The 20,327-nt window shown below is 47.9% G+C and overlaps 1 protein-coding gene across 8 annotated transcripts in view; it reads left to right on the forward strand.

Annotated features, from left to right (window-relative positions):
• LOC139278392 (anion exchange protein 2-like) overlaps positions 1 to 20,327 on the forward strand; it is a 347,925-nt gene that overhangs the window by 95,210 nt on the left and 232,388 nt on the right. The window contains exon 1 of one of the 8 annotated variants that reach the window (XM_070897124.1): positions 16,292 to 16,377. The exons of 6 other annotated variants lie outside the window; for them this stretch is intronic. The gene's annotated coding sequence lies outside the window, so the exon portion shown is untranslated. One more of the 8 variants, XM_070897115.1, reaches the window with a different exon arrangement.

Below are 20,327 nucleotides of genomic sequence, written 5' to 3' on the forward strand. Positions count from 1 at the left end.
GAGTCAGCACTTTGGTAAGGAGGGGGCTAGGAGGAAATGTTGGTGTGAGGGGGGAGCGGCCGCCTTACTTAAATTGCGACAGAGTCTGAGAATAGCTCCTTTGTCCAGAGGCACTGTTTTGCAGAACGCAAGTGGCTGAGTTCGCAGATCTGTTCATTCAATCTGCTTATGTTTTTGGCCTGAGATCAGTTGTGACAATATGAAATACCCCAGGTCACAGTATTTAAAGAGAAGGCACTTTGTGCAAAGTCTGCCCCAAACTGAAGTGGTGTTTTGTAAACACGCTTCCTGCCTGAGCTTAGATTGTGAGTTTCTGCAAAGCACCTGGCTCTGTAGTCAGGTAAGTACATTCCTGAATTCGGTCAAGTGGAGAGACTGTTTATTGTGAAGATATGAATTCATTGTGGCGCACTGAATGGGCAAGCTGGCCTAGCAACCGGGTGGTTGAGTTCAAATCCCACCAGGGCAAGTTGTGAAATTAAATTCAATAAATCTGCTGCCACAAAAAAAAAGCACCGTGAAAACTGTCGGATCATCGTAAAAACCCAACTGGGTTGCAAATGACCTTGAGGGAAGGGAAACCCGCCCACCTTACCCGGCCTGGGCCTACACATGACTCCAAACCACTGGACTAATAATCTCGAGAACATGGGTTCAAACCTCACCATGGACAGTTTGAGAATTTGAATTCAATTTAAAATCTGGAACTAAAGAGCTGGTATCCGGAAAAGTGACCATGTGCTAAAAACCCAACTGGTTCACTGATGTCTTTTTAGGGAAGGAAACCTGCTGTCCTACCACGCAGAGGTCTGGAGTTCCCACACAGGCCGTTTGCCGGCTTCACAATGGGGAAATTTCACGCGTGGAAATTTGAATGGGCTGTGCACCCAAAAAAAAATGAGAGGGAGCATTGGTCCTTACCCAATCTGACCTATAGGTGACTCCAGTCCCACGTCAACATGGTTGACTCTTATCTACCTTCTGAAGTGGCCCAGCAAGCCCCTCAGTTGTATCAAACCATTGCCAGTGGTTCAAGACAAGTAGGGATGGGTAATAAATGCCAGCCTTGCCAGCGACGCCCACATCCTGACAATGAATTTAAAAAGCCTCTTGGTGCCATCAAGGCACTTAGGGTTGGGCTTTCTCACTGTCACCTCCCTGTTTTTTCTCTCCGTCTCTCTCTGTTTGTCTCTTATAGAATCATAGCCTGCTACAGAAGGATGCCATTCGGCCCATCGAATCTTGTGCAGTCTGGAGAATTTTCTTCTCTGCATAATCAATATTACCGAGCTCAGATGAATAAATAAAATGTTGATGTGGGTGTTAAAGGTCCCATGGCACTGTTTGAAGCAGAGCAGGGAAGTGCCCTGACCAATATAGCATCCTGAACTAAAATCACCAATAAACAAGATCCGGTTAACTGCTCCTGCATCTCATTGCTGTTTGTTGGATGTTGCATGCTGCGAAATTCCACTTACCTACGTAATGATAGTGACAGTACTTCAGGGTCACGTTAGCCCCCTAGCCTATCCTGAGGGGAAAAGTAAGGTGGTAAATAAATGCAAACTTATTCCGAGCATAAACCTGGAGCAGTGCTAGGAGTTGGACAAACTGGTGGGTCAAACAGGGCAGGAGCTGGAAGGTCAGAAAACAGGAGGGCAGCAATCTAAGTTTGCCAATAACAAGTCAAATAAAGAGTTTAGGTGCAACTTTTTTTTACACAATAGAGTGGCGAGGTTGTGGAACTCACTGCCACACGGGTGGTTGATGCATTTATAGGGAGACATAGAATTACATCAAATTTACAGCACAGAAACAGGCCATTTGGCCCATTTGGTCTGTGCCGGTGTTTATGTTCCACACGAGACTCCTCCCACCCCTCTTCAGCTCACCCCATCAGCATATCCTTCCATTCCTTTCTCCCTCATGTGTTTATCCAGCTTCCCTTTAAATGCATCAATGGTTCATGCAAACATGAGGGAGAAGGGAATATGGATGGGCAGGATGGGAACAGGTGATTAGGATGGGAGAAGTACGTGTGATGTCTAAACACCGCCACAGACCATTGGGCCGAGCAGCCTATTTATATCCTGTAGGTTCTTAGTATAAGAAATAGGAGCAGGAGTCGGCCATTTGGACCCTCGAGCCTGTTCCGCCGTTCAATAAGATCATGGCTGATCTGATCCTGGACTCAACTTCCTGCCCGCTCCCCATAACCCTTGACTCCCCTATCGTTCAAAAATCTGTATCTCCATCTTAAATATATTCAATGATCAAGCCTCCGCAGCTCTGAGGTAGAGAATTCCAAAGATTCACGATCGTCTGAGAGAAGAAATTCCTCCTCATCTCTGTTTTAAATGGGCGACCCCTTATTGTGAAACTATGGTCCCCAGTTTTAGATTCCCCCACAAGGGGAAATAGCTTCTCTCTATCTACCCTGTCAAGCCCCTCAGAATCTTATATGTCTCAGTAAGTTCACCTCTTATTCTTTTAAACTCCAATGAGTATCAGCCCAACCTGCTCAACCTTTCTTCATAAGACAACCCCTTCATCTCAGGCATCAACCAAGTGAACCTTCTCTGAACTGCCTCCAATGCAAGTATATCCCTCCTTAAATAAGGAGACCAAAACTGTACGCAGGTGTGGTCTCGCCACTATCCTGTACAGTAGTATCTCGACTTCCCTACTTTTATACTCCATCCCCCTTGCAATAAAAGCCAACATTCCATTTGTCTTCCTAATTACTTGCTGTACCTGCATACTAACTTTTTGTGTTTCATGTGTAAGGACCCCCAGATCCCTCTATACACAGCATTTTGTAGTCTCTTTCCATTTAAAATAATAATTTGCTTTTTATTTTTCCTACCAGTGAATAACCTCACATTTTCCCATCTGCCAAATGTTTGCCCACTCACTCAGCCTGTCTATATCCCTTTGCAGATTCTTTGTGTCCACTTCACAACTTGCTTTCCTACCCATCTTTGTATCATTAGCAAATTTGTCTACATTACACTTGGTTACACTAGTTATCGTTTGCCAATATATGAAAATGACCCATTTAGCCAATCCTTTACCCATGCCAATATATTTGCCCCAACCCCCGTGAGCTCTTATCTTGGCACGTTATTGAATGCCTTCTGGAAATCCAAATACATTACATCTAATGGTCCCCCTTTATCCACCTTGTTTGTTAGATCCTCAAAGAATTCTAGCAAATTTGACAAACACGATTTCCCTTTCATAAAATAATGCTGACTGTAGTAGGATTTTCTTGATAATGGACCCCAGCATTTCCCAATGACAGGTGTTAGGCTAATTGGTTTTTATTTTCTGTCTCCCTCCTTTCTTGAATACGGGCGTTACAGTTGTGGTTTTCCAGTCTGCTGGGACCTCTCCAGAATCCAGGGAAGTTTGGTAGATTACAACCAATGCATCCACTATCTCTGCAGCCACCTCTTTTAAGACCCTAGGATGCAGGCCATCAGGTCCAGGGGACTTATCCGCCTTTAGTTCCATTAGTTTGCCGAGTATTTTTTCTCTAGTGATATGATTGTTTTAAGCTCCCCCCTCCCTGTAGCCCCTTGATTATATACTATTATTGTGATGCTTTTAGTGTCTTCTGCCATGAAGACCGATACAAAATATTTGTTCAAAGTCTCTGCCATTTCCCTGTTTCCCTCCCATTATTCTCCAGTCTCATCTTCAAAGGAACCAACCTTTACTTTAGCTACTCTCTTCCTTTTTATATACTTGTAGAAGCTCTTGCTGTCTGTTTTTATATGTCTTGCTAGTTTACTCTCATAATTTATCTACTTTCCCTTTATTATTTTTTTAGTTGTCCTAATCTGAGGAAGGACGTTCTTGCTATTGAGGGAGTGTAGCGAAGATTCACCAGACTGATTCCCGGGATGGGTGGACTGTCATATGAGGAGAGACTGGATCAACTGGGCCTTTATTCACTGGAGTTTAGAAGGATGAGGGGATCTCATAGAAACTTCTAAGATTCTGACGGGACTGGACAGGTTAGATGCGGGAAGACTATTCCCGATGTTGGGGAAGTCCAGAACCAGGGGACATAGGCCCCAAGTTTCCACATGATTTGCTCCTGATTTTTAGGAGCAACTGGTGTAGAACGGAGTATCTTAGAAATCGGAATTCTCGACATTTAGTTTGCTCCAGTTCTAGTCAGTTAGAACAGTTTCACTTTGGTACAGAATTTTTTTTTCAAAAGGGGGCGTGTCTGGCCACTTACGCCTGATTTCAAAGTTTCGTGAGTGAAAACTTACTCCAAACTAACTTAGAATGAAGTAAGTGAAGATTTTTGTACGCTCGAAAAAACCTTGTCTACACTTTAGAAAATCAGGCGTAGGTTACAAATTAGGTGTAGGGAACGAGGTGGGGGGGGAGGGGCGGGGGAAGGGAAGTCACTAAATTCTACAATCAATCCTTAGTTATACTTATACAAATATTATACAAATAAATCCAACCTGAATAAAAATTTATAAGCAAAGAAAAGATTAAATAAACCATGTTCCTACCTGTGTGAAAGTGCTTCAGGCAGGCCTTTCATGTTGGAGACAGGCAGGGGTGTGGCGTCAGTGTCTCGACGGCGGCGGCAGCAAGCTTCGAGCTGAGCTGCAGTGCTTGAGGCAGGCCTTCATTCTCTTCGTGGCCGGCCGCGAAGAAGCAGCACCGGACGGACCCGAGGCCATTCGGCCATGAGATATCAGTGGCTGGCCGGCAGCCGAAGAATCAGCGGACCGATGTGAGGCTATTCGGCCACGCTTTAGGGGCGGCGTCAGTGGCTGGCCGGCAGCCGAAGATACAGCAGCAGCCTTCGAGCTGTGAGGGGGACTGAGGCCATTTGGACAGGGAGAGGCAGCCACATCGGCAGTTTTATATTTAAATTTGCAGAATGGGTGCTGCATTGTCAACACCACGTATTATTGCAAAGTTGAATTGGCACTCTTATTTCTCCAAACACACAGTCCTTAATTTGCATGCACCAATGCAGCACCGGTTCTGCAAGTTTAGCAGTGAAAAGCTGAACTCACTGATTTCAGCAGGTGATTTATTCAGCAGTGCTGCTAAAAGCACTCCCTCACACACAGAAATATCAAAAAAAATGAAATTACAAGCCTTTGCAGGGGTCCAAGAAACAAATCTTCACTTTTTCTGCAGTATTTTTAAAAATGGCCGAGTGCCAAAGTTTGTGTGAGACTGCTCCAACGCGCACGCGCAGGGTTGCCGGCACCACGAAGGCTAATTTAAATTGTACCCGCCCCCTGCTACTTAGAAAATCGGCGCGAGTGTTAGGCTCCGCCCCCTGCTGCGACGAGCGCGCCGCGCCAAGCAGACATCGAGCTCCAAGGAATTCGAGAATATCGGACTTTTTTTAGGCGCAGTTTTCGGCGCGAAAAACAGGCGGCCAGCTTGGAGGTGTGCCGTTTTCACCGCGGGACGAAACTTGGGGCCATAGTTTTAGGATAAGGGGTAGGCCATTTAGGACTGAGATAAGGAGAAACTTCTTCACTCAGGGTTGTTAACCTGTGAAATTCCCTGCCGCAGAGTGTTGTTGATGCCAGTTCATTGGATATATTCAAGAGGGAGTTAGATGTGGCCCTTACAGCTAAGGGGATCAAGGGATATGGAGAGAAAGCAGGAAAGGGGTACTGAGGGAGTGATCAGCCATGATCTTATTGAATGGCGGTGCAGGCTCGAAGGGCCAAATGGCCTATTCCTGCACCTATTTTCTATGTTTGCTGGTTTCTAAAAATTTCCCAATCCTCTGACCTACCACTAATCTTCGCAACATTGTATACCTTTGTTTTCAATTTGATACCATTCTTAATTTCTTTAGTTAGCCATGGATGGTTCATCCTTCTCTTAGAGTCTTTCTTTCTCACTGGAATAATTTTTGCTGAGAGTTATGAAATATCTCCTTAAATGTTTGCCATTGCTTATCTACCGTCTTGCCCTTTAATTTATTTTCCCAGTCCACTTAAGCCAACTCTGTCTTCATACCTTTGTAATTGCCTTTATCTAAGTTCAGGACACTAGTTTGAGATGCAAGTTTCTCACCCTCAATCTGAGTTTGAAATTCTAACATGCTATGATCTCTCTTCCCTAGATGATCCTTTACTATGAGATCATTAATTAATCCAGTCTCATTACACAATACCAGATGTGAAATAGCCTGCTCCCTGGTTGGTTCCACAACGTATCATATGGATGAACTTCTCAACTCGGTTTTAAATTGGCTCCCCCGTATTTTGAGGCTGTGCCCCCTAGTTCTAGTCTCCCCGACCAGTGGAAACAACCTCTCTGCCTCTATCTTGTCTATCCTTTTCATTATTTTAAATGTTTCTATAAGATCACCCCTCATCCTTCTGAACTCCAACGAGTAAAGACCCAGTCTACTCAAAAATCTATCATCATAAGGTAACCCCCACATCTCCGGAATCAGCCCAGTGAATCGTCTCTGTACCCCCTCCAAAGCTAGTATATCCTTCCTTAAGTAAGGTGACTAAAACGGCACGCAGTACTCCATGTGCGGCCTCACCAATACCCTGTACAGTTGCAGAAGGACCTCCCTGCTTTTGTACTCCATCCCTCTCGCAATGAAGGGCAACGTTCCATTCGCCTTCCTGATTACCTGCTGCACCTGCAAACTAACTTTTTGGGATTCATGGCCTTCCGCGAGAGGTGGGCACCGGAGGGACTGGAGTGCATCATCACGCCCGGCAATTTTAATTTGATTTTACGTTTTAAAGTTTAATTTGTTTTAATTGCCGGTGCTTTTAGTGTCCCCTTCCCTTTTATAGGGGGCACTGGGGAAAAATTGTGATTTTAGTGCCCAAAAAAAAAAAGAAAAACACAAAAAAAAAGGAAAAAAAAGGGCCTTGTAAATGTCTGGTGTGTCACCCAAGTCGGGTGGCACGGTTTAATGTTTTATGTTTTGCAGGTAGACTCTAAAAAAAGTTTCATGCACAAGGACCTCCAGGTCCCTCTGCACCGCAGCATGTTGTAATTTCTCCCCATTCAAATAATATTCCCTTTTACTGTTTTTTTTTCCAAGGTTGATGACCTCACATTTTCCGACATTGTATTCCATCTGCCAAACCTTAGCCCATTCGCTTAACCTATCTAAATCTCTTTGCAGTCTCTCTGTGTCCTCTACACAACCCGCTTTCCCACTAATTTTTGTGTCATCTGCAAATTTTGTTACACTACACTCTGTCCCCTCTTCCAGGTCATCTATGTATATTGTAAACAGTAATCCCTGTAATCTTCCACAGCCCCGCAACCCCCGAGATCTCTGCGCTCCCCCTATTCTGGCCTCTTGAGCGTCACCAATTTCCATCGCTCCACCATTGGTGGCTGTCCCTCAATAGCAAGAATGTCCTTCCTCAGATTAGGCAACCAAAACTGAACACAATATTTCAGGTGAGGCCTCACCAAGGCCCTGTACAACTGCAGTAAGACCTCCCTGCTCCTCTACTCAAATCCCCTAGCTCTGAAGGCCAACATACCATTTGCCTTCTTCACCGCCTGCTGTACCTGCATGCCAACTTTCAATGACTGATGTACCATGACACCCAGGTCTCACTGCACCTCCCTTTTCCTAATCTACCGCCATTCAGATAATATTCTGCCTTCGTGTTTTTGCCCCCAAAGTGGATAACCTCACATTTATCCATATTATACTGCATCTGCCATGCATTTGCCCACTCACCTAACCTGTCCAAGTCACCCTGCAGCCTCTTAGCATCCTCCTCACAGCTCACACCGCCACCCAGTTTAGTGTCATCTGCAAACTTGGAGATATTACACGCAATTCCTTCATCTAAATCGTTAATGTATATTGTAAATAGCTGGGGTCCCAGCACTGAGCCCTACGGCACTCCACTAATCACTGCTTGCCATTCTGAAAAGGACCCGTTTATCCCGACTCTCTGCTTCCTATCTGCCAAACCAGTTCTCTATCCACGTCAGTACATTACCCCCCAGTACCATGCGCTTTGATTTTGCACACCAATCTCTTTGCGGGACCTTGTCAAAAGCCTTTTGAAAGTCCAAATTCACCACATCCACTGGTTCTCCCTTGTCCACTCTGCCTGCTAGTTACATCCTCAAAAAATTCCAGAAGATTCGTCGGGCATGATTTCCCTTTCATAAATCCATGCTGACTCGGTCCGATCCTGTCATTGCTTTCCAAATGCGCTGCTATTTCATCCTTAATGATTGATTCCAACATTTTCCCCACTACTGATGTCAGGCTAACCGGTCTATAATTACCCGCTTTCTCTCTCCTTTTTTAAAAAATGGTGTTACTTTAGCTACCCTCCAGTCCATAGGAACTGATCCAGAGTCGATAGACTGTTGGAAAATGATCAGGAAAGGGGTACTGAAGGAATGATCAGCCATGATCTTATTGAATGGTGGTGCAGGCTCGAAGGGCCGAATGGCCTACTCCACCTATTTTTCTATGTTTCTACCAATGCATCCACTATTTCTAGGGCCACTTCCTTAAGTACTCTGCGATGCAGACTATCAGGCCTCGGGGATTTATCGGCCTTCAATCCCATCAATTTCCCTAACACAGTTCCCCGCCTAATAAGGATATCCTTCAGTTCCTCCTTCTCACTAGACCCACTGTCCCCGAGTACATTCGGAAGGTTATTTGTGTCTTCCTTTGAAGACAGAACCGAAGTATTTGTTCAATTGGTCTGCCATTTCTTTGTTCCCCATTATAAATTCACCTGAATCCCACTGCAAGGGACCAACATTTGTCTTAACGAATCTTTTTCTCTTCACATATTTATAGAAGCTTTTGCAGTCAGTTTTTATGTTTCTTGCAAGCTTCCTCTCGTACTCTATTTCCCCCCTCTTCATTAAACCCTCAGTCCTCCTCCTCTGTTGAATTCTAAATTTCTCCCAGTCCTCAGGTTTCTTGCTTTTTCTAGCCAATTTATATGCCTTTTCCTTGGTTTTAACACTATCCTTAATTCCCTTGTTAGCCACAGTTGAGCCACCTTCCCCGTTTTATTTTTACTCCAGTCAGGGATGTACAATTGCTGAAGTTCATCCATGTGATCTTTAAATGTTTGCCATTGCTTATCCACCGTCAACTCTTTAAGTATCCTTTGCCAGTCTATTCTAGCCAATTCACGTCTCAAGCCATCGAAGTTACCTTTCCTTAAGTTCAGGACTCTAGTTTCCGAATTAACTGTGTCACTTTCCATCTTAATAAAGAATTCTACCATATTATGGTCACTCTTCCCCAAGGGGCCTTGCACAACAAGATTGCTATTTAGTCCCTTCTCATTACACATCACCCAGTCTAGGATGGCCAGCTCTCTAGTTGGTTCCTCGACACATTGGTCTAGAAAATCATCCCTAATACACTCCAGGAAATCCTCCTCCACCGCATTGCTACCAGTTTGGTTAGCCCAATCAATATGTAGATTAAAGTCGCCCATGATAACTGCTGTACTTTTATTGCACACGTCCCTTATTTCTTGTTTGATGCTGTCCCCAACCTCACTACTACTGTTTGTTGGTCTGTACACAACTCCCACTAGCGTTTTCTGTCCTTTGGTATTCCACAGCTCCACCCATACCGATTCCACATCATCCAGGCTAATGTCCCTCCTTACTATTGCATTAATTTCCTCTTTAACCAGCAATGCCACCCCGCCTCCTTTTCCTCTCTGCCTATCCTTCCTAAATGTTGAATACCCCTGGATGTTGAGTTCCCAGCCTTGGTTACCCTGGAGCCATGTCTCCGTGATGCCAATTACATCATATCCATTAACTGCTGTCTGCGCAGTTAATTTGTCCACCTTATTGCGAATACTCCTCGCATTGAGGCACAGTGCCTTCAGGCCTGTCTTTTTAACACACCTTGCCCCTTTAGGATTTTGCTGTAATGCAGCCCTTTTTGTTTTTTTGCCTTGGGTTTCTCTGCCCTCCACTTTTACTATTCTCCTTTCTGTCTTTTGCTTCTGCCTCCATTTTATTTCCCTCTGTCTCCCTGCATAGGTTGCCATCCCCCTGCCATATTAGTTTAACACCTCCCGAACAGCACTAGCAAACACTCCCCCTAGCACATTGGTTCCGGTCCTGCCCAGGTGCAGATCATCCGGTTTGTACTGGTCCCATCTCCCCCAGAACCGGTTCCAAAGTCTCAGGAATTTGAATCCCTCTCTTTTGCACCACTCCTCAAGCCACGTATTCTTCTGAGCTATCCTGCGATTCCTACTCTGACTAGCACGTGGCACTGGTAGCAATCCTGAGATTACTACTTTTTAATTTAGCTCCTAGCTCCTTAAATTCGTCTTGTAGGACCTCATCCCGTTTTTTACCTATATCGTTGGTATCTATATGCACCACGACAACTGGCTGTTCACCCTCCCTTTTCAGAATGTCCTGCACCCTAAGTGTGGTCAGTGCTTCGATGCTTAAATGTGACTCCAGTCCCACATCAATGTGGTTGACTCCTAACTATCCTCTGAAGTCCCAGCAAGACACTCAGTTGTGTTAAACCGCTCAAGAAGGTGGCAACTAGGGATCGGCAATAAATGCTGGTCTTGCCAGCGATGCCCACATCCCAGGAATAAAACATTTGTTTTTTGCTGCCTTCGCCCTGATGCCCACACTGCCTGCAGGCGTCACTGGATGGCAGTCAGGAGCTGGACAGTGGCCGAGTTCTCACTCTGCCAACCCCTCCCTATCCCCAGGGGCACTCAGGCTCCTCCTACTGCCCTGACCAGAACATAACATAAGAAATAGGAGCGAAAGTCGGCCATTCGGCCCCTCGAGCCTGCTCCACCATTGAATAAAATGATGGCTGATCTTCCACCCCAAATCCACTTTCCTGCACCATTCCCATATCCCATGATTCCCTTAATATACAAAAATCTATCGATCTCTGTCTTGAATATACTCAACAACTGAGCCTCCACAGCCCTCTGGGGCAGAGAATTGCAAAGATTTACCACCCTCTGAGTGAAGAAATTTCTCCTCATCTCAGTCCGAAATGGCCGACCCCTTATCCTAAGACTGTGACCCCTGGTTCTAGACTCCCCAGCCCGGGGGAAACATCCTCTCTGCATCTACCCTGTCAAGCCCTCTCAGAATCTTGTTTGTTTCAATGAGATCACCTCTCATTCTTCTAAACTCTAGAGAATATAGGCCCAGTCTGCTCAATCCCTCCTCACAGGGCAATCCTCCCATCCCAGGAATCAGTCTGGTGAACCTTCGTTGCACTCCCTCTATGGCAAGTATATCCTTCCTTAGGTAAGGAGACCAAAACTGTACACAATACTCCCGGTGTGGTCTCACCAGGGCCCTATATAATTGCAGTAAGACATCTTTACTCTTATACTCAAATCCTCCTGTAATAAAGACCAACATCCCATTTGCTTTAATCACTTGCTGTACCTGCAGGTTAACTTTCAGTGATTGGTGTACAAGGAACCCAGGTCCCTCTGAACACCAACATTTCCCAATCTCTCACCATTTAAAAATACTCTGCTTTTCTATTTTTCCTACCAAAGTGGATAACGTCACATTTCTCCACATTATGTTCCATTTGCCATGTTCTTGCCCACTCACTGAACCTGTCTCTATCCCCTTGAAGCCTCTTTGCATCCTCCTCACAACTTACATTCCCACCGAGCTTTGTATCATCAGTAAACTTGGATATATTACACTCAGTCCCCTCATCCAAATCATTGATATAGATTGTGAATAGCTGGGGCCCCAGCACTGATCCTTGTGGTACCCCACTAGTTACAGTCTGCCAACCTGGAAATGACCCGTTTATTCCTACTCTCTGTTTTCTGTCCGTTAACTAATCCTCAATCCAGGCTAGTATATTACCCCCAATCCCAGGAGCCCTAATTTAGTTTAATAATCTCTTGTGTGGTACCTTATCGAATGCCTTCTGACAATCCAGATAGACCACATCCACTGGTTCCCCCTAGTCCCTTGGTCGGGTAACGTAGCACAGACTGGGGATCGATTGCCTAGGGCTGGTCCGGAGCTGAAACCTGTGCTCTTCACACCGGAACTTTGTCCTTAACCGCACAAAGATTGTAGGACAGAAGGCTGCAATTACCAACAGCTACACTTTATTTCAGTGGGAAGAGCAGCCGGTGTCTGAGAGATTTTATATAATTGACAGAAAACCCATATAAATATAATGATTGCGTTTAAGCACACTTTCATTTAACTTCTCTCCTTCCTGTAGTGACGTTGGTGGCTGTTTTTGTGATAGAGTTAGAAGTTAAGGAGGGCCAAATTATCTGCTCAGTGACCTGGTCGTTTCCTGCCCGGTTTGTTGTGGGCCCAGTGTTTTGTTGACCATTTGTCACTGTCCTGGGAGTTTTGGTGTCACCGTCCTGGGAGTTTTGGTAACTGGTTAGTCCCTTAAAACTGTAGGTAGGTGGGGGGGCCATGGAAGTACACGTGATGGTTGGGGGGGGGCACGGGGGGGACACGCCTGTAGTTCTGTACTTCTGTATCCTGGGGAAGAGGTGGGGGGGGTGGGGGCCAGAGCCTGTAAACCTGTACCCCGGGTGTTGGGCGTGGGGGATGGGGGGGTTGTGGAGAGCTTGTCGATTTGTACTCCCAGAGCTTGTAAACTGGAGAGAAGGATGAGACACTTTTTTTCGCAGACACTAGACTGGTCGCATTGTGAGAGTGAGAGTGAGAGAGACTTGGATGGTTAATGTCAAGGGATGAAGTTGTGAGTACTGAACTCCCACTGTTTGTCTTCAGAAATCCCAATAACCCCAAAGGGAACGCTGAACTGTCGGAGGGGCAGTACTGAGGGAGAGCCGCACTGTCGGAGAGTATTCTCCGTCTATCTCTCTGTCTCACTCCCTCTGTTTCCGTATCGCTCACTACCCATGCCCCCCCCTCTCGCGCACCCCCACGCTCGCGGGCCCCTCCCCCCAAGCTCGCGGGCCCCCTCCCCCACGCTCGCGCGCCCCCTCCCCCCACTCTCGCGCGCCCCCTCCCCCCACTCTCGCGCGCCCCCTCCCCCCACTCTCGCGCGCCCCCTCCCCCCACTCTCGCGCGCCCCCTCCCCCCACTCTCGCGCGCCCCCTCCCGCCACTCTCGCGCGTCCCCTCCCGCCACTCCCGAGTCTGTGTCTCTCTCTCGCTCTCTCCCTCTCTCTCTATATATATATATATATATATAATATATATCTATCTGTATCTCTCGCTAACTCTCTGTTTGTGTCTCTATATTTCTCTCTCTGTATCTCTCTCTCTCTCTCTGTCTCTCTCTCTTTATCTCTCTCTCTCTATCTCTCTCTCACACTCTGTCTTTCTCTCACTCTCCCTGACTCTGTCTTTCTCTCTCTCACTCTGTGTCTCTCTCTCGCTCTCTCTGTTTGTATGTGTGTGCCTCTCTCTCTGTCTCTCTCTCTGTAACTCTCTCTGTAACTCTCTCTCTCTCTCTCTCTCTCTGTCTCTCTCTCTGTCTCTCTCTTTGTGTGTCTCTCTCTTTGTGTGTCTCTCTCTGTTTGTGTCTCTCTGTCCCCCTCTTCTGTCCCTCTCTCTCTGTCTTTCGATCACTCTCTCTCTCTCTCTCTCTCTCTCTCTGTAACTGTCTCTCTGTAACTGTCTCTCTGTATCTCTCTCTCTCTCTCTGTCTCTCTGTTTGTGTCTCTGTATCTCTGTCTCTCTCTCTGTTTGTGTCTCTGTATCACTCTGTAACTGTCTCTCTGTAACTCTCTCTCTCTTTCTCTCTTTGTGTCTCTATCTCTCTCTCTCTCTCTTTCTCTCTCTCTCTCTCTCCACTGCAGAAGACAGGAAGGGTATTTAAACACAGCTTTACCTGTTTTGTAATGATACTTCTCCTTTTTTAAGTTCCTGTTGTGTAAGTTATGTCCTTGTGTCATCCCCAGTTTCCGTGAGGGGGTGATTTATTCGGGTGGTGTAATGTACTGATTGTTACTGGTAATCCAGAAAACAGCAGTTCAAATCCCACCATGACAGTTTATGAATCTGAATTCAGTTAAAACAAAATCTGGGATAAAAATCTCAGTAAAATTGACAATGAAGCCTTCGGATCATCGTTAAAAACCCAACCAGTTCAATAAGGTCCTTTAGGGAAGGAAAGCTGCCGCCCTTACCCGATCTGGACCGATGTATGACTCCAGATCCACACCGAAGTATTTGAGACTTAATGACCCTCTGAAGTGGCCCAACAAGACACTAGTTGTATCAAAACCACTTCCAAAGTAGTATAATAAGCCAAGGCTTTTTTTGCAGCACCTCCAAATCCTGGGACCTCCATCACCTCGAAGGACAAGGGCAGCAAGTGCATGGGTACACCACCTCCTCCAAGTCACTCACGATCATGGCTTGGAAATATATTGCCATTCCTTTATCGTTGCTGGGTCAGTATCCTGGAACTTTGCACTGTGGGAGACCCCTCACCACACGGACTGCAGCGGTTCAAGAAGGCGGCTCACCACCTTCTCAAGGGTCAATTAGGGATGGACAATAAATACCTTGCCAGCGACGCTCACATCAATGATAAATAAAAAATATAGGGCCTTTAACATAGAAAAAGTCCCCAATGTGCTTTAAGGAGGGTCTCAGTGGCTCCACAGGTCGGACAGTATCTGTTGGGACAGAAACGTTTCTGATTGATGATCTTTTATTAACCCTATGTTCCCTTTTTCACAGTCACTGCCGGACGCTGAGCATTTCGGTTTTTATTTCAGATTTCCCGCATCTGCAGTTTTCTGCTTTTAACTGTCAGTGTCTCACGCAGTTTGCCTCTTCCTTTTTAAATATTTACTCAGTTTCTGCCTCAATATCCACTTGTAGTAAAGCAATCCTTGTCCTGGAAGAAAAAAATAAAAATTCTTCCAACTCCCCCCTTGATTCAGTCTTCCCGTGTCAACTCAGTCTGAGCCTCCTTATTTACCAGATCCCCCTGAACTCCCCCCCCGCCCACCCCCAAACCACTCCACCCTAAACCCCTCCGCCTCGCCACCTCTCATTTGTTCTTTGAGACGCTCCTTAAAACCTACCTCTTTGACCAAGCTTTTGGTCTCCTGTCCTAATATCCCCTTATGTGGCTTGGTGTCAAATTTTGTCTGATAATCGCTCCTGTGAAGCACCTTGGGAGGTTTCACTATGTTAACTTTGAGACCTCAGGACGTCTCAAGGCGCTTTTAAGCTAATGAAGTACTTTTGGAGTGTAGTCAATTTGTGCACAGCAAGCTCCCACAAACAGCCATGTGATAATGACCAGATAATCTGTTTTTGTGATGTTGATTGAGGGATAAATATTAGCCAGGACACCGGGGATAACTCCTCTTCTCTTCTTTGAAATAGTGCCGTGGGATCTTTTACGTTCACCTGAGAGAGCAGACCGTGCCTTGGTTTAACTTCTCATCCAAAAGACAGCACCTCCGACAGTGCAGCACTCCCTCACTACTGCCCCTCCGATAGTAAAGCACTCCCTCAGTACTGCCCCTCCGACAGTGCGGCGCTCCCTCAGTACTGCCCCTCCGACAGTGCGGCACTCTCTCAGTACTGCCTCTCCGACAGTGCGGCACTCCCTCAGTACTGCCCCTCCGACAATGCGGCGCTCCCTCACTACTGCCCCTCCGATAGTAAAGCACTCCCTCAGTACTGCCCCTCCGACAGTGCGGCACTCTCTCAGTACTGCCCCTCCGATAGTAAAGCACTCCCTCAGTACTGCCCCTCCGACAGTGCGGCACTCTCTCAGTACTGCCTCTCCGACAGTGCGGCACTCCCTCAGTACTGCCCCTCCGACAATGCGGCGCTCCCTCACTACTGCCCCTCCGATAGTAAAGCACTCCCTCAGTACTGCCCCTCCGACAGTGCGGCGCTCCCTCAGTACTGCCCCTCCGACAGTGCGGCGCTCCCTCAGTACTGCCCCTCCGACAGTGCAGCACTCAGTTGCTGTGTGCAAATTGGCTGCCACATTTCCCACCTTACAACAGTGACCACACTCCGAAAGTACTTCATTGGAATTGGGACGTCCCAAGGTTGTGAAAAGCGGGAAAAATACAACAACTTCTTCCTTATTGCTTCTTGCCGCAGTGCTGTTTTTTGCTGTGACATATTCTTAAGGAGAAGTTGTAAAGATTAGGGCCACTTCCTGATCTGATTCTATTCATTGCCGACCCTGTGGTCACCAGATATTTGTGTGTGTGTGTGTGTATGTGTGTGGTGAGTATTAGTCACAACCTCTGAATCATCAGCCTGTGGGCTAAAGCATCGACACAAGCTCATTGCTTCAAGACAGGGAGTGGTGGCAGTCAAACTGCTTTCAGCAGTCATTTGGATTTTATTCCTTTATGCACGAAAACGTTAGGTGAGTGAAGTCCTCGAGATCTTTCTGAAGCTTTCTCAACATTGTTCCACGACTGGATTTTCTCACTAACCGACTATAGTTTGGGAAGAAGGCGGTAGCAAGTGACGCTTTTGTGGACTGGATCTCTCAGGTATCTGTCTGCCTTTTACTCGGGCTTTTTAAGAGCGAATCAATCCCTTTCTCCTCTCGTTCAGGTGCTGGAGAGAGACTTGAGATACTGGGACTGTTCCCACGGGAGCAGATGTATAATTACAAAGGATTTTGAGAGTGACTAGGGAAAGACTATTACCCATGGTTGGGGAGTCAGTGACGAAGGGGCAGCAGTTTAAAATGGTCACTGAGAGTGAGTAGAAATTTCTTTACACAGAAGGTTGTTGCAGTATGGAATGCTTCACCACACAGAGAGGTTGAGCCACAGACCATTGCATCTTTTAAAGAAATGAAGATAAATATTTAAAGTAGAGGAAGATAATGGGCTATGGGGAGAGAGCGGGGCAGTGGGATTAGTTTGGGATTGATACAGGGCTGTGGGGAGAGCGGGGCAGTGAGATTAGTTTGGGATTGATACAGGACTATGGGGAGAGAGCGGGGCAGTGAGATTAGTTTGGGGATTGATACAGGGCTGTGGGGAGAGAGCGGGGCAATGGGATTAGTTTGGGGATTGATACAGGACTATGGGGAGAGAGTGGGGCAGTGGGATTAGTTTGAGATTAATACAGGGCTATGGGGAGAGAGCGGGGCAGTGGGATTAGTTTGGGATTGATACAGGGTTATGGGGAGAGCGGGGCAGTGGGATTAGTTTGGGATTGATACAGGGCTATGGGAAAGAGCGGGGCAGTGAGATTAGTTTGGGATTGATACAGGACTATGGGAAGAGAGCGGGGCAGTGGGATTAGTTTTGGATTGATACAGGGCTATGGGGAGAGAGCGGGGCAGTGGGATTAGTTTGGGATTGATACAGGACTACGGGGAGAGAAGCGGGGCAGTGGGATTAGTTTGGGATCGATACATGGCTATTAGGCGAGAGCGGGGCAGTGGGATTAGTTTGGGATTGATACAGGACTACGGGGAGAGAGCGGGGCAGTGGGATTAGTTTGGGGATTGATACAGGACTATGGGGAGAGAGCGGGGCAGTGGGATTAGTTTGGGATCGATACATGGCTATTAGGCGAGAGCGGGGCAGTGGGATTAGTTTGGGATTGATACAGGACTACGGGGAGAGAAGCGGGGCAGTGGGATTAATTTGCTGATTGATACAGGCCTATGGGGAGAGAGTGGGGCAGTGGGATTAGTTTCGGGATTTATACAGGGCTATTAGGCGAGAGCGGGGCAGTGGGATTAGTTTGGGATTGATACAGGGCTACGGGGAGAGAGTGGGGCAGTAAGATTAGTTTGGAGATTGATAGAGGGCTATGGGGAGAGAGCGGGGCAGTGGGATTAGTTTGGAAATTGATACAGGGCTATGGGGAGAGAGCGGGGCAGTGGGATTAGTTTGTGATTGATACAGGGCTGTGGGGAGAGAGCGGGGCAGTGGGATTAGTTTGGTGATTGATACAGGGCTGTGGGGAGAGAGCGGGGCAGTGGGATTAGTTTGGGATTGATACAGGGCTATGGGGAGAGAGCGGGGCAGTGGGATTAGTTTGGGATTGATACAGGGCTGTGGGGAGAGAGCGGGGCAATGGGATTAGTTTGGAGATTGATACAGGACTATGGGGAGAGAGTGGGGCAGTGGGATTAGTTTGGGATTAATACAGGGCTATGGGGAGAGAGCGGGGCAGTGGGATTAGTTTGGGATTGATACAGGGTTATAGGGAGAGCGGGGCAGTGGGATTAGTTTGGGATTGATACAGGGCTGTGGGGAGAGAGCGGGGCAATGGGATTAGTTTGGGATTGATACAGGGCTGTGGGGAGAGAGCGGGGCAGTGAGATTAGTTTGGGATTGATACAGGACTATGGGAAGAGAGCGGGGCAGTGGGATTAGTTTTGGATTGATACAGGGCTATGGGGAGAGAGCGGGGCAGTGGGATTAGTTTGGGATTGATACAGGGCTGTGGGGAGAGCGCGGGGCAGTGGGATTAGTTTGGGATCGATACAGGGCTATTAGGCGAGAGCGGGGCAGTGGGATTAGTTTGGGATCGATACAGGGCTATTAGGCGAGAGCGGGGCAGTGGGATTAGTTTGGGATTGATACAGGACTACGGGGAGAGCGGGGCAGTGGGATTAGTTTGCTGATTGATACAGGCCTATGGGGAGAGAGTGGGGCAGTGGGATTAGTTTCGGGATTTATACAGGGCTATTAGGCGAGAGCGGGGCAGTGGGATTAGTTTGGGATTGATACAGGGCTACGGGGAGAGAGTGGGGCAGTGAGATTAGTTGGGATTGATACAGGGCTATGGGGAGAGAGCGGGGCAGTGGGATTAGTTTGGGATCGATACATGGCTATGGGAGAGAGCGGGGCAGTGGGATTAGTTTGGAGATTGATACAGGACTATGGGGAGAGTGCGGGGCAGTGGGATTAGTTTGGAGATTGATACAGGGCTATGGGGAGAGAGCGGGGCAGTGGGATTAGTTTGGAGATTGATACAGGGCTATGGGGAGAGAGCGGGGCAGTGGGATTAGTTTGGGATCGATACATGGCTATGGGAGAGAGCGGGGCAGTGGGATTAGTTTGGAGATTGATACAGGGCTATGGGGAGAGAGCGGGGCAGTGGGATTAGTTTGGGATCGATACATGGCTATGGGAGAGAGCGGGGCAGTGGGATTAGTTTGGAGATTGATACAGGGCTATGGGGAGAGAGCGGGGCAGTGGGATTAGTTTGGGATCGATACATGGCTATGGGAGAGAGCGGGGCAGTGGGATTAGTTTGGAGATTGATACAGGACTATGGGGAGAGTGCGGGGCAGTGGGATTAGTTTGGGATTGATACAGGGCTACGGGGAGAGAGTGGGGCAGTGAGATTAGTTGGGATTGATACAGGGCTGTGGGGAGAGAGCGGGGCAGTGGGATTAGTTTGGGATCGATACATGGCTATGGGAGAGAGCGGGGCAGTGGGATTAGTTTGGGGATTGATACAGGGCTGTGGGGAGAGAGCGGGGCAATGGGATTAGTTTGGGATTGATACAGGGCTGTGGGGAGAGAGCGGGGCAGTGGGATTTGTTTGGGATTCATCTAACAAAAAGCGAATATCCAGCCATACGATGGGCCGAATGGTCGCCCCAGTGCTATAAAGCTCTAGTTTTTATGGCCGGTCGGGCTGAGGCACTCCCCCAATTTTCAAGTGATTGTCGAGAGGGGTGACAGTTCATCGTTGAGGGGAGCCATTCAGTAGTTACCGCGAGCGGAAACCTGGTGCATCTTTCTCTCCACCAGCCCAGGGGCTATAAGGCCAATCACAGCCTGACTGCCCCAACGACATGAGTTAACTCACACTCGACTGCGACTCGTGAACAATCTTGGCTCAGTTCCATCAACTGTCCCACCCTGCTCCCCGTTCCCTCCCTTTCCCCCCCAGCTCTCTCCCTCCTCTGCTCCTCCCTCTTCCCCCACTCCCCCCCTCTTCCCCTGCTCCCCTCGTTCCCTCCCTCTCCACCCCGCTCTCTCCCTCCCCCCTCCCTCCCCTGCCGCTCCCTCCTTTTCCCCCGCTTCCCCCCCGATCCTGCCCCCACTCCCCGGACACACTCTCCTCCTCGCTCCCTCTCCTCCTCCCCACTCCCTCGCTCCCTCTCCTCCACCCCTCTCCTCCTCCCCTCCCTCCCTTCCTCTCCTCCCTCCCTCTCTCCCCCCCCCAGCTCTCTCCCTCCTCTGCTCCTCCCTCTTCCCCCACTCCCCCCTCTTCCCCCGCTCACCTCGTTTCCTCCCTCTCCCCCCCGCTCCCTCCCTCTTCTCCCCCCCCCCCCCCCACGCTCCCTCCCTCTCTCTTCTCCCCCCCCGCTCCCTCCCTCTTCTCCCC

Source organism: Pristiophorus japonicus, chromosome 1, assembly GCF_044704955.1.
Source record: "Pristiophorus japonicus isolate sPriJap1 chromosome 1, sPriJap1.hap1, whole genome shotgun sequence".
In the NCBI taxonomy this organism is placed as follows: Eukaryota; Metazoa; Chordata; class Chondrichthyes; family Pristiophoridae; genus Pristiophorus; species Pristiophorus japonicus.